We start from the raw sequence: 13,450 nt of genomic DNA on the forward strand, positions 1-13,450 counted from the left end.
AAATATAACTGCTTATATAAGTGACCCTAAAAATTCCAACAGAGAACTCCTAAACCTGATAAACAGCTTCGGTGAAGTAGCTGGATATAAAATTAACTCAAACAAGTCAATGGCCTTTCTCTACACAAAGAATAAACAGGCTGAGAAAGAAATTAGGGAAACAACACCCTTCTCAATAGCCACAAATAATATAAAATATCTCGGTGTGACTCTAACGAAGGAAGTGAAAGATCTGTATGATAAAAACTTCAAGTCCCTGAAGAAAGAAATTAAAGAAGATCTCAGAAGATGGAAAGATCTCCCATGCTCATGGATTGGCAGGACCAACATTGTAAAAATGGCTATCTTGCCAAAAGCAATCTACAGATTCAATGCAATCCCCATTAAAATTCCAACTCAATTCTTCAACGAATTAGAAGGAGCAATTTGCAAATTCATCTGGAATAACAAAAAACCGAGGATAGCAAAAACTCTTCTCAAGGATAAAAGAACCTCTGGTGGAATCACCATGCCTGACCTAAAGCTTTACTACAGAGCAATTGTGATAAAAACTGCATGGTACTGGTATAGAGACAGACAAGTGGACCAATGGAATAGAATTGAAGACCCAGAAATGAACCCACACACCTATGGTCACTTGATCTTCGACAAGGGAGCCAAAACCATCCAGTGGAAGAAAGACAGCATTTTCAACAATTGGTGCTGGCACAACTGGTTGTTATCATGTAGAAGAATGCGAATCGATCCATACTTATCTCCTTGTACTAAGGTCAAATCTAAGTGGATCAAGGAACTTCACATAAAACCAGAGACACTGAAACTTATAGAGGAGAAAGTGGGGAAAAGCCTTGAAGATATGGGCACAGGGGAAAAATTCCTGAACAGAACAGCAATGGCTTGTGCTGTAAGATCGAGAATTGACAAATGGGACCTAATGAAACTCCAAAGTTTCTGCAAGGCAAAAGACACTGTCTATAAGACAAAAAGACCACCAACAGACTGGGAAAGGATCTTTACCTATCCTAAATCAGATAGGGGACTAATATCCAACATATATAAAGAACTCAAGAAGGTGGACCTCAGAAAATCAAATAACCCCCTTAAAAAATGGGGCTCAGAACTGAACAAAGAATTCTCACCTGAGGAATACCGAATGGCAGAGAAGCACCTGAAAAAATGTTCAACATCCTTAATCATCAGGGAAATGCAAATCAAAACAACCCTGAGATTCCACCTCACACCAGTGAGAATGGCTAAGATCAAAAATTCAGGTGACAGCAGATGCTGGCGAGGATGTGGAGAAAGAGGAACACTCCTCCATTGTTGGTGGAATTGCAGGCTTGTACAACCACTCTGGAAATCAGTCTGGCGGTTCCTCAGAAAATTGGACATAGTACTACCGGAGGATCCAGCAATACCTCTCCTGGGCATATATCCAGAAGAAGCCCCAACTGGTAAGAAGGACACATGCTCCACTATGTTCATAGCAGCCTTATTTATAATAGCCAGAAACTGGAAAGAACCCAGATGCCCCTCAACAGAGGAATGGATACAGAAAATGTGGTACATCTACACAATGGAGTACTACTCAGCTATTAAAAAGAATGAATTTATGAAATTCCTAGCCAAATGGATGGACCTGGAGAGCATCATCCTGAGTGAGGTAACACAATCACAAAGGAACTCACACAATATGTACTCACTGATAAGTGGATACTAGCCCAAAACCTAGGATACCCACGATATAAGATACAATTTCCTAAACACATGAAACTCAAGAAAAATGAAGACTGAAGTGTGGACACTATGCCCCTCCTTAGAAGTGGGAACAAAACACCCATGGAAGGAGTTACAGAAACAAAGTTTGGAGCTGAGATGAAAGGATGGACCATGTAGAGACTGCCATATCCAGGGATCCACCCCATAATCAGCATCCAAACGCTGACACCATTGCATATACTAGCAAGATTTTATCGAAAGGACCCAGATGTAGCTGTCTCTTGTGAGACTATGCCGGGGCCTAGCAAACACAGAAGTGGATGCTCACAGTCAGCTAATGGATGGATCACAGGGCTCCCAATGGAGGAGCTAGAGAAAGTACCCAAGGAGCTAAAGGGATCTTCAACCCTATAGGTGGAACAACACTATGAACTAACCAGTACCCCTGAGCTCTTGACTCTAGCTGCATATGTATCAAAAGATGGCCTAGTCGGCCATCACTGGAAAGAGAGGCCCATTGGACACGCAGACTTTGTGTGCCCCGGTACAGGGGAACGCCAGGGCCAAAGGGGGGGAGTGGGTGGGTAGGGGAGTGGGGGTGGGTGGGTAAGGGGGACTTTTGGTATAGCATTGGAAATGTAAATGAGCTAAATACCTAATAAAAAATGGAAAAAAAAATATAACTGCTTAGCTATATCATAAACACAATTAAGTAACATAGCAATTACACTGCGATTATGTCTTGCCTTTCTTGCCTCAACTTACATTTATGTCCCTCTGAAGAACTTGCCCTTGCTATTAGTACTCAAGCACCTTCAAAGAGATTTCTCATGAACAAAGTTTCTGTTGATGAATTCCGCTTTAAATTTATAGTAAATTAGGTGTTTCCCCACTATAAATCTATGAGTTCTTTTCTTTTTCCATTTTTTATTAGGTATTTAGCTCATTTACATTTCCAATGCTATACCAAAAGTCCCCCATACCCACCCACCCCCACTCCCCTACCCACCCACTCCCCCTTTTTGGCCCTGGCGTTCCCCTGTACTGGGGCATATAAAGTTTGCGTGTCCAATGGGCCTCTCTTTCCAGTGATGGCCGACTAGGCCATCTTTTGATACATATGCAGCTAGAGTCAAGAGCTCCGGGGTACTGGTTAGTTCATAATGTTGTTCCACCTATAGGGTTGCAGATCCCTTTAGAATTGGGAACAAAACACCCATGGAAGGAGTTACAAAGACAAAGTTTGGAGCTGAGATGAAAGGATGGACCATGTAGAGACTGCCATATCCAGGGATCCACCCCATAATCAGCATCCAAACGCTGACACCATTGCATATACTAGCAAGATTTTATCGAAAGGACCCAGATGTAGCTGTCTCTTGTGAGGCTATGCCGGGGCCTAGCAAACACAGAAGTGGATGCTCACAGTCAGCTAATGGATGGATCACAGGGCTCCCAATGGAGGAGCTAGAGAAAGTACCCAAATCTATGAGTTCTTAAACAATAATGGCTATTGGTTCAAGAATTTAAAAACAAAGCTGTATTTTCTCAATGTATTTAATCACTAGAAATTCTTATGAATATATAATAGTAAATAGATATACAATTTATTAAATAATTTCTTTTTAAAGTCATTTATTAAATAAATAAATAAGTTCTCTTACAGTCTTGGGTCAAACAGTGGTTAAGACTATTATATGTTAGATGAGTGGACGTGGGAGTGAATGCATGTTTTCACTGAACTATTGCTGTATCTCTAACGTTTAGCAAGCAGATATTTAGTAAATGCCAGTTAGTATTGTCACGTGCATAGGCATCCAATCCTGAAACTATCAGTGCCACAGGAATTTATGTGAGGAGTAAAATCTCACCCATGTTGCTTTATAGCTTGAAACCCCCCTTAGCTTCAAAACAACTCCCAGGGTAAAATTTCCTTTCCCCTATATTAGTTGGACTGTACAAGGTTTGTATAATTTGCCTGATTTTACTGTTTGTATAATTTGCCTGTTTTTTGACTCCCATGTTATTTTAGTCAACAACCCATTCAGTGTTGTAGAATAGCATTCCAGTAAATAGATATACAACTTATTAAGTAATTTCTTTTAAGGTCATTTATTAAATAAATCTTCTGTAGATGTGACTGGTCCAGTTTTGTGGATACTACAAATAAAACAACTATGAGTATCTGTGTGTAAGATTTTATGTGAATAAGTTTCACTATTTTTTTTTTCTAGCAATATGGACCAGGGGGATGACTGATTCTCTTCTCTATACGTCTAATATATGAAGAGACATGCATACTGTTTCAATATTTTTTTACAGTATATTTGTCTCCCTAATGATGCTAGTTCCTCTGCTTGGGACAAATATCTCTAGATAAACTATGTGCCAAGATTCAATTTCATAGCTACTATGAGTGCCTCCACTGGATCAGGTCTTACACAGTGATGGATTCCCTTACTTGTACAAAGAGGCTTTTTAGTTTGGGGACTTAACAATCTCTTTATATAACAGTGTAATTCTTCCTTAGGGGTTGTCCAAACATTTGCTTTGTTGCATTTCAGTGTCGTATTTTATACCCAAGCTGCCAGCTTGGTCTACTTTCTTCTGGCAGTGTAGGGAATTCTTATGTCCCATAAAGCAAATTTCAATCTGTGAACTGTGAGTAATATGTACCAAGTCTACTAGTCATCTGAGTTACAGTCTTACTGCACAGCATCTCCCTAGTAATATGTAACTTCTTGTATATTTCTCCAATTCTTTTTTAACTCAAGGAAATAAAAATGCCAGGTTTGGGCACCCTGCTTGGAAGTGTGCCATGACTGAAACCCAGCTGGTGTGTTTTGAGTTTTCTTACTAGATGAATTTGGATAGTGCTATTGATATTGTACTTAGCATCCTAATGAAATCTGAAGGGAAAAGTTTTCCTGAATGCAATATATATATTTGCAGGAGGAAGGCAAGACACCACTCTCCATTCCCTCAAAATTGTGGCTAGACAGCATTTTTCTAAATTCACTTTCCTGAAGGCTGAAAATGTGACCCATGCATGGATGGAGTAACTGCTCTTACTGAGCCATAGAACTAAGACAAGGCAATGCAAGGGAGTTGCCTGAGGGAGGGGACGGGGCTTCTTTGCCTCAGTCATTGTACTCCCCTTTAATGTCTGCTGTGACGAGGAAGACATAGGCTGCAACTTTCCTCACACTTAGGATGTTGTGCCTGTGTCTACCTCAGGTTCAACCATGAAGCAATAACAGTCATATTGCAAAGGTGCTTTGTGGTCCTGCTCAGCTCTTACAGTCTTGCCCTTGAAACGGCCTATTGAACCTTAAGCCGATTTCCTTATGACATTTATTGCTTTTATTCCCCTGCCAGTGAAAACAGTAAATAGGCATTGTAAAAATTTAGAAAGAAATCACCTTCAAAGCGAAAGAGCCACATGGACTATTTCAAAGCTCATAGATGGTGACTACTGGCATCTACTGATGTGTTTTCTTTGAGTGTTTTTGCATGCACACACATGCACATACATTCACTTACAATGATTTGATACCTGGTATTCAATTACCATCTCTTGTGAAACTTGGTGTTTCCAAATACTTGGTTTGTCTTGTTCTCCAAGAGCTGTTTGAGGCTTTCTCTGTCTGTTTTCACTTATATGTTCAACATGTATGTGCACTTTCTATGCAAGTACCTTGAATATCTGATTTTAATATCCTAAGTAAAATCTGTAGACATTTAAAATTTGTTAAGCTATGCTACGTTGTTTATTGTAAAGGAAAATTATATATATATATATATATATATATATATATATATATATATATATATATATATATATATAGGTTATGGAGTTTGATGCAAAAGGTGAGATATTTTTAGTCTCATGAATCTCAGTCCAATGTTTTAGTTCCTTCAGAGGAAACTGTTTCTTTTTTTTTCAACAAATTTCTTGTTTGATGCCATAAACTATTCAGAAGAGTATGTTCTAAAATCAGTGGTCCAGTGTGCATTGCTTTGCTGTATTTCACCCTGCTACAAGATTTTTATCACTTCCTTATGCTTTCTATGAAAAATCAGAATATATAACAGAAACCACAGACCTGTCCCAGAATGCTTCATGTTCTTTAGGTTTTGCTCATCAATATATGTTAATTTGGATTAAATTAAAAATAAAAAGAAATGACTTGAGCAATTTTCAGACCTGATACTCAGGCTGTGGGGAAAAGTTTAATTCATCTCTACCTTGTTGTGTATTGAAGCAAGGGAACTAGTCTGGGAAATAGTCTTTCAGTTCAGTTTGTAAAGTTATACTAGTTACTGGGAGGGAGCAATGGAACAGCGAGGAGCACCCAAGTCACAACTTTAGTAAAGACACTATGTTCACAGGGTATAGAAATGGCATGTGGCGGGTAAGGAGACTCAAGACGAATCTTTCACGATGCTCAGTCTATAAATCCTTGTCTACCTTATTTTCTAAGCAGCATGTCCATGCTATTGAAGCTGTGTGTGTGTATGCACGTGTATAGGCACATATGTGTATATATGTATACACATACATATATACATACACATAAATATACATATATACATATATACAATATACATATGTACATATATGTGTACATATTGATAGATATAGATATATATCAATATATATGTATATATGCATATGTATCAGTCTACATATACATTACACATATATAGACACATATACACATACATACATGTATACATATACATCAAATATACACATATACACATGTATACATACATACATACATGCATGCATACATACATACATACATACATACATGCATGCATGCATACATAGATACATACACAAGTGTCAATGGAGGCCAGAGGCCACCACAGAATATCTTCCATAATCACTGTCCACTTTTTTTTTTTTTTTGGTGAAGTAGTCTCTCCCTGACTTTGGAGCTCACCAGTCTTGCTTGACTCTCTGGACAGGAAACCCATGGATCCCAGTCTCTACCTCCTCAATTCTGGATAACAGGGGCATGGACATCTGCTTTAGCCTGGGTGTTAGAGATCCCACTTGGGTTCTCATGCTTGCATGACAAATACTTGACTGACTAAAGCATCTCCCTAGTCTCCTTAAAGCTTCTGTAATGCATATGTAGCTACTTAATTTTTTTCAAGCTTACCATGCATTAGTGACTACCATGTCACTTGGTCCATAAAACAAATTTGGGCTCTGTTTTGAAGTGGCCTTTATTAGCTATGTGATATGAAACCATGATCTACTAAGTATAAGAGTTGATCTTCTCTCTTGTGATAGAGAAATAATAAGAATTAATACTATGTTAATTGTTAAGATTAAATGACAAAAGGGATATGGGATTAGCAGGTCCCATTTTGCCAATGAATTGTACATGAAGAGCTTAATTAAACATGACTGCCTCGTTTTCCTTTTCTCAAAGAGAAAAAACTAGAGATTTCTACTATTTGAGCTTTCCAAAAATATGCTTTCACCCAAACCCCATTATCTTTCATGGCTTCATCTGTCTTTCATGTCTTTATTTAAGCTTCCAGCTGGACTTGTCATGTGACCATTTTCATGAATTAGGAATGCTCCTCTTAGGAGCTGAGCCACATTACAAGCTCATTTGGTGGCTGAATAAGGACAGTAATATTGATGGTGTCACTTTCATTTAAGATCCTTCTGCTGACTTGATCTGTGCTTTTTGTAGCTGTGTTTCATTGGAGCAGATGAATGGCTGTCCATTATGATCCTGATAGAGAGACTAAGGCTGTGACTTACACTGTATTTACATCAGGACCAAAATTCTCAAGACATCTTTCCATATTATCCCTTATAATGTGGCAGAAGGAGCTATTAAAGAGTACCTGGGAACTCTGAGAGTAGTTGCGAGTAGAAATAGGGAATTCTGTCAGGGAACTCACTGGTTTGTTGACTATTAAGGATAAAAATGTCAAATTTGGGTCAGAGGTGTGGAGTTTCTCCTCTCTGTGTGTGTGTACTTCCCTCCCATCTGACCTTTCTCTCTTCCTTTATGTTTTCATCTTTGTTTTCTTGTTGTTCCTTCATGATCATCAATTTTCTTTTAAAATCTTTAGCTTTACACATTTACAAGGTTTGTAGAGATGAGTGTTTAGTCATAAGGCCGTTTATTCCCCTCACTGTGGATGCAAAATGAATAAATGAGACAATGTTAAACAATAATAAAACACAGAGCTTCTTAAGAAGGAAATTTATCATTTGTCTGTCTGCCTATGAATCATCTATCCATGTGTGTATCTATAATTTTTCTGCCCCTGTAGTTTCAGGGCCCCTTCTGCTGCTTCCGGTGTTTTCAAGTCTCATATTTGATTATGTTTTTCTCTTTTATGTAACTAAGAACTTCTAAGAAAAATAAGGAGAGTTTATAATTATTGACTACATCGACAATTCAGGGTTTCCTACTTACTAAATGACATTTCAATGCATCATCTTGTCTTGTCTCTAGTGTGAATTAGGTAGTTTGTCATCTGTATCACAGGTAAGAAACTTAAGCTTATCTCCAGTCACTTTGGGGCAAGTTCTGAGAGGAAAAGAAGAAATAAATTTCCTGAATTCTTATATGAGAAACAACCAATTAATGCCCAGAACCATTAAACACTCTCTAGATAATTGAACCCCCCTTTGTTTTGTTCAGATTTAGATACAGTCCAGTTTAAAGAAGGTAATTTATCCACACCATTCCTTAGAATGTGTTCTAAGGTGAACACTTGGAAAAGCCACTTAAGATCATTAAAATAAATGTCAATTGAAAATCGCCTTCATAGGCTTCATAGGGAAAACAATGTATGCAGAATTATATTGAATTCTATTTAACATAGTCATAATAGGAAGGCATAGTTATAAAACATAGCTACAGGTGTTTAGTAAGCACCATGTCCAGGCAGCATAATATTTGGGGATACTGCAGTAAGAGATATTTAATGGGCCGTCTAAGGTTGTATTCTGAGAATACATTTGAATTAAATTAGAGGGATCTTAGATTTGTACAAATATTTGTGAAAATTTTTATAGGGATTAGATGATAGTGCAGGAAGAAGAAAACAAAAGAGAAACAATATTGGTAAATCACAGCTCTGTATGTAGGTTTAGCCCTTACACCATCTCTGCACAATTGAGCTGCATAATACCTTTTGGGCACAAATTGCACAGTGTCCCTCATTGCATGGCCAGAATTCAAATTCAGATTTGCATTATACAAAGTTATTTGTCATTGTACACTACAGTATTACGGTCATGTTGGGTCAGTGTTCTGTCACAGACTGGTAAGTGACTGAAAACACACAAACACTTGTAACTTTCTATGCATAGGCTGAGATGGTTAGTTTAACTGTCATCCTGACACAACTTCAAATCTCCCTAGATGAGAGTCCTAGTGGTTAATTATCTAATCAAGTTGACTCATGGGCTTGTATATACGGGAATCTTCTAAATGCTCACTGTTGTAGGAAGACAACACCCACTGTGGGTCACACTATTCTCTAGAAAGGTGGTGTTGGACTGCATAAATGAGGAAAAAAGTTTGCTGAAAGCAAGCAAGCAAGGATTCATTTATTATGTCTCTGCTCTGGACTGAGACTGGGGTGGGATGTAGTGCCTTTACTTCCCCAAAAGAATTGATTTTAACTTGGAGCTATAAGTCAGACAAATCCTTTTCACCTCTCTGTTGGTATTCATCAGGATATTTTGTCAGAACAACAGAAAGGAAACTAGAACCCATACTAAACCTATGCTCTAGCACTGAGCATACCACCAGCCTCCACATTTTTGCCTCTGTAAAAATCACTAGTTAAGGAGAACTATACTTTTGAGAGATTGTTATAAATTGTAACCACCACCCCAATCTCCCTTCTGTAAAAGTACATCTTATTATTTCCACGGGTGGCCTTCAACCCTGAAAAAGTTAACACACACATCCCAGAAAACGATTAAAGAAATATCATTTCTCAGCTTCCACTTAATTTAAACTGCTATATTATGTATTTAACTTATTTCACAATGCCTTTCACCACTTGCCTTATGGAACAGGAAATGTTGCCAGCAAGCATTTTGAACACTCTCCCACTGATTTTCCTCATGAAGAGAAGAGGTCAATTTTGGTGGCTTTGCAAGAAAACTATTAGTTCCATGTTACAGAAAAGGAAAGCACAGAAGTATGTGGGTGTAATTGGTAGGGCTTTGTCTCTTCCAGCAACAAAACTAGTTGTTGAGATTTCTGAAAGGAATCATAGTTTTAGTAAGTTGGCTTGATTAAACATTGGAATGAATAGTGAGACTATGCTGCACTAAAGGATGAAGTGACCCATGTAATAAAAAAAAGACATTTATAACAAACAGATCACAGTTGGGTCATCAGAGAGTCTTCAATTAAAAGCAATGGGACTCAAGAAATGGAATTTGCTATACAAAATATATACATATGTCCTCAATCTCAGCCAATGTATCAAGGAAAGAGAAAAATTTTCTTCTCAAAACTTCTTTGAAAATACACAAAATGGCTAATAGTGAAATGTGTGGGTTTTTTAGAAGTTATCTACTGTTGAACTTAGGCTATTTATACTCGGGAAGAGAGAATCAATTGCTCCAAGATTGTTGTTACTCTGAGCTGCAAAAGATCTATGCATAAAGAACCAGAAGCTGAGCATGTTGGAGGTCTAAGTGAATGGAGAATATTTATATCTGCTTGCAGACATGGAATAAATATAAAGAATTATACAATGAAGCAATAGGGGTGCTCATTGCAAATGGAGTTACTCATTACAAGTATTTAAGAACATAGACCATGTTGCTTAACGGTTCAGGAAATAATCAATTATCCAGAGCCAATAGTGAAAAAGGAACTGGTACTTTGCTCAAATCTATCAGCTAATAATCACTTGTCTCATCTTCAGTCTGGACCCACTGGAAGGAAAGACCTGGACTATCACAGAAATGTCTGAGATACTATGTAATAACAATTAAGGAAAATCAGAATTGATCTAAGGAGGCCAGCCAGTCTTCAGTAGTCATGTCTACAGAAGAGATACAGTCTTGAGGCCGTCTTTAACTTCATTTTGAAAAAAACAAAACCCAAAAACAAAAACCTATTTGTTTCTGGATTTTTTGGGGGGCAGGGCTCTGTATGAAATCATAGTACAAAGTTGTGACCATACAAAATAAAACAAATGTTAAATCTTGGTATTTATTTCAATCTGTACTTGAAGTAATGATAGCAAGTATCTTAGTTCTTATTTTGGTAAGGGCTATCAGCTGGTCCTTACCTCACAGCACATACCATTCAATATTTATCTGCCCAATTTAAAAAATACTGATACAGAAAATGTGGTACATTTACACAATGGAATACTACTCAGGTATTAAAAAAATGAATTTATGAAATTCCTAGGCAAATGGATGGACCTGGAGGGTATCATCCTGAGTGAGGTAACTCAATCACAAAGGAACTCGCACAATATGTACTCACTGATAAGTGGATATTAGCCCAGAAACTTTGGATACACAAGATATAAGATACAATTTGTTAAACTCATGAAACTCAAGAAGAACGAAGACCAAAGTGTGGACACTTTGCCCCTTCCTAGAAATGGGAACAAAACACCCATGGAAGGAGTTACAGAGACAAAATTTGGAGCTGTGACGAAAGGATGGACCATCTAGTGATTGCCATATCCAGGGATCCATCCCATAATCAGCTTCTAAACGCTGACACCATTGCATACACTAGCAAGATTTTGCTGAAAGGACCCAGATATAGCTCTCTCTTGTGAGACTATGCCGGGGCCTAGCAAACACAGAAGTGGATGCTCACAGTCAGCTAGTGGAAGGGTCACGCGGCCCCCAATGGAAGAGCTAGAGAAAGTACCCAAGGAGCTAAGGGGAACTGCAACCCTATAGGTGGAACAACAATATGAACTAACAAGTACCCCGGAGCTCTTGTCTTTAGCTGCATATGTATCAAAAGATGGCCTAATCAGCCATCACTGGAAAGAGAGGCCCTTTGGACTTACAAACTTTATATGCCCCAGTACAGGGGAACGCCAGGGCCAAAAAGGGGGAGTGGGAGGGTAGGGGATCGGGGGGGGGGTGAGTATGGGGGACTTTTGGGATAGCATTGGAAATGTAAACGAGGAAAATACCTAATAAAAAATAAATTAAAAAAATAAAAAAAATAAAAAATACTGAAGAGCCAAAGTTTGATAAGCGTATGGCAAGGGAAGTCAAGGAGATGAGCGTATGAAAAGGAAAGTCAGGGAGATGAGCATATGGCAAGAGAAGTCAAGGAGTCATGTCAGGTATACAGTTCTATCTAGAGGTTTCCTGAGCAAGGGCTGTCTCAACTGATACTAGCAAAAAGAATAGACAGTGATTAACTATTGAGAACATTCACTGCCTTTGTTAGAGTTTTACTGCAGTGGACAGACACCATTACCAAGGCAACTCTTATAAGGACATTTAATTGGGGCTGGCTTACAGGTTCAGAGGTTCAGTCCATTACCACCAAGGTGAGGACATGACAGCATCCAGGCACGCACGGTGCAGGAGGAGCTGAGAGTTCTACATGTTCATTTGAAGGCTGTTAGCAGAATACTGACATCTAGGCAGCGAGGATGAGGGTCTTAAAGCCCACAGTGATACACTTACTCCAACAAGGCCACACCTACTCCAACAAGACCACACCTCATAATAGTGTCAATTCCTGGACCAAGCATATACAAACTATCACACTCACAGAAATTCAAGTTATGTTTTAGTTCATGTAAGTTCTGAGAAAATATAGTTTCTTTATAGTGGTGGTAGCATCTGATGTCTTATTCACTTAATGAAACTTTTCTGACTTATTTACTAATCTAAGCACCTTGGTTTAAAGTAGCAATATAGTGGCTAGTCAGATTTCTTTGCAATGACAGAAAATTCTATCTGCTCTTTACTTTTCCTATTGCTCCAAATTTCTTGGAATTAATTCATATAAAATAAAGTTCTTCATTTTAAAGCAAAAATTCAACATTTTAGCATATTCATATAGTCTACAGTGATAATCATTTATCTAATTCCAGAACTGTCAACATCCCAAAGAGAAGGTCCAAACCCATTTAAATCATGGCATTTTCTCCTATAAAATCAAATTTGTTTCCAATAGATATGTATACCCCCAAAATTTTATTTCATATTCAGTGATCTCTTTATTTTTTATTTTATTTTTACTTTTGATAGGATTTTTTTTTATATTGGATATTTTCTTTGTTTACATTTCAAATGCTATCCTCTTTTCTGCCCCCCCATACCCTATCCCATGTCCCCTCTCCCTGCCTCTATGAGGATATTCCCCCACCCACCCACCCACCCATTCCTTCCTCCTTGCCCTGGATTTCCCCTGCACTGGGGCATTAAGCCTTCATAGGACCAAAGTCCATTTCTATTGATGCCTGACAAGGCCATCCTCTGATGCATATATGGCTAAAGCCATGGATCCCTCCATGTGTACTCCTTGGTTGGTGGTTTAGACCCTGAGAACTCTGGTTGGTTGATATTGTTGTTATTCCTTCAGGGTTGCAAACCCCTTCATCTCCTTTCAGTCCTTTCTCCTCCATTGGGACCCTATGCTCAGTCCAATAGTTGACTGTGAGCATCTACCTCTGCATTTCTCAGGTTCTGGCAGATCCTCTCAGGAGACAGCCATATCAG

The 13,450-nt window shown here is 38.3% G+C and overlaps 1 protein-coding gene across 4 annotated transcripts in view; it reads left to right on the forward strand.

Annotated features, from left to right (window-relative positions):
- Positions 1 to 13,450, forward strand: part of Ctnna3 (catenin (cadherin associated protein), alpha 3) — a 1,573,570-nt gene that overhangs the window by 1,390,356 nt on the left and 169,764 nt on the right. The window lies entirely within an intron of this gene.

The sequence above is a fragment of the Mus musculus genome, chromosome 10, assembly GCF_000001635.26.
Source record: "Mus musculus strain C57BL/6J chromosome 10, GRCm38.p6 C57BL/6J".
NCBI lineage: Eukaryota > Metazoa > Chordata > Mammalia > Rodentia > Muridae > Mus > Mus musculus.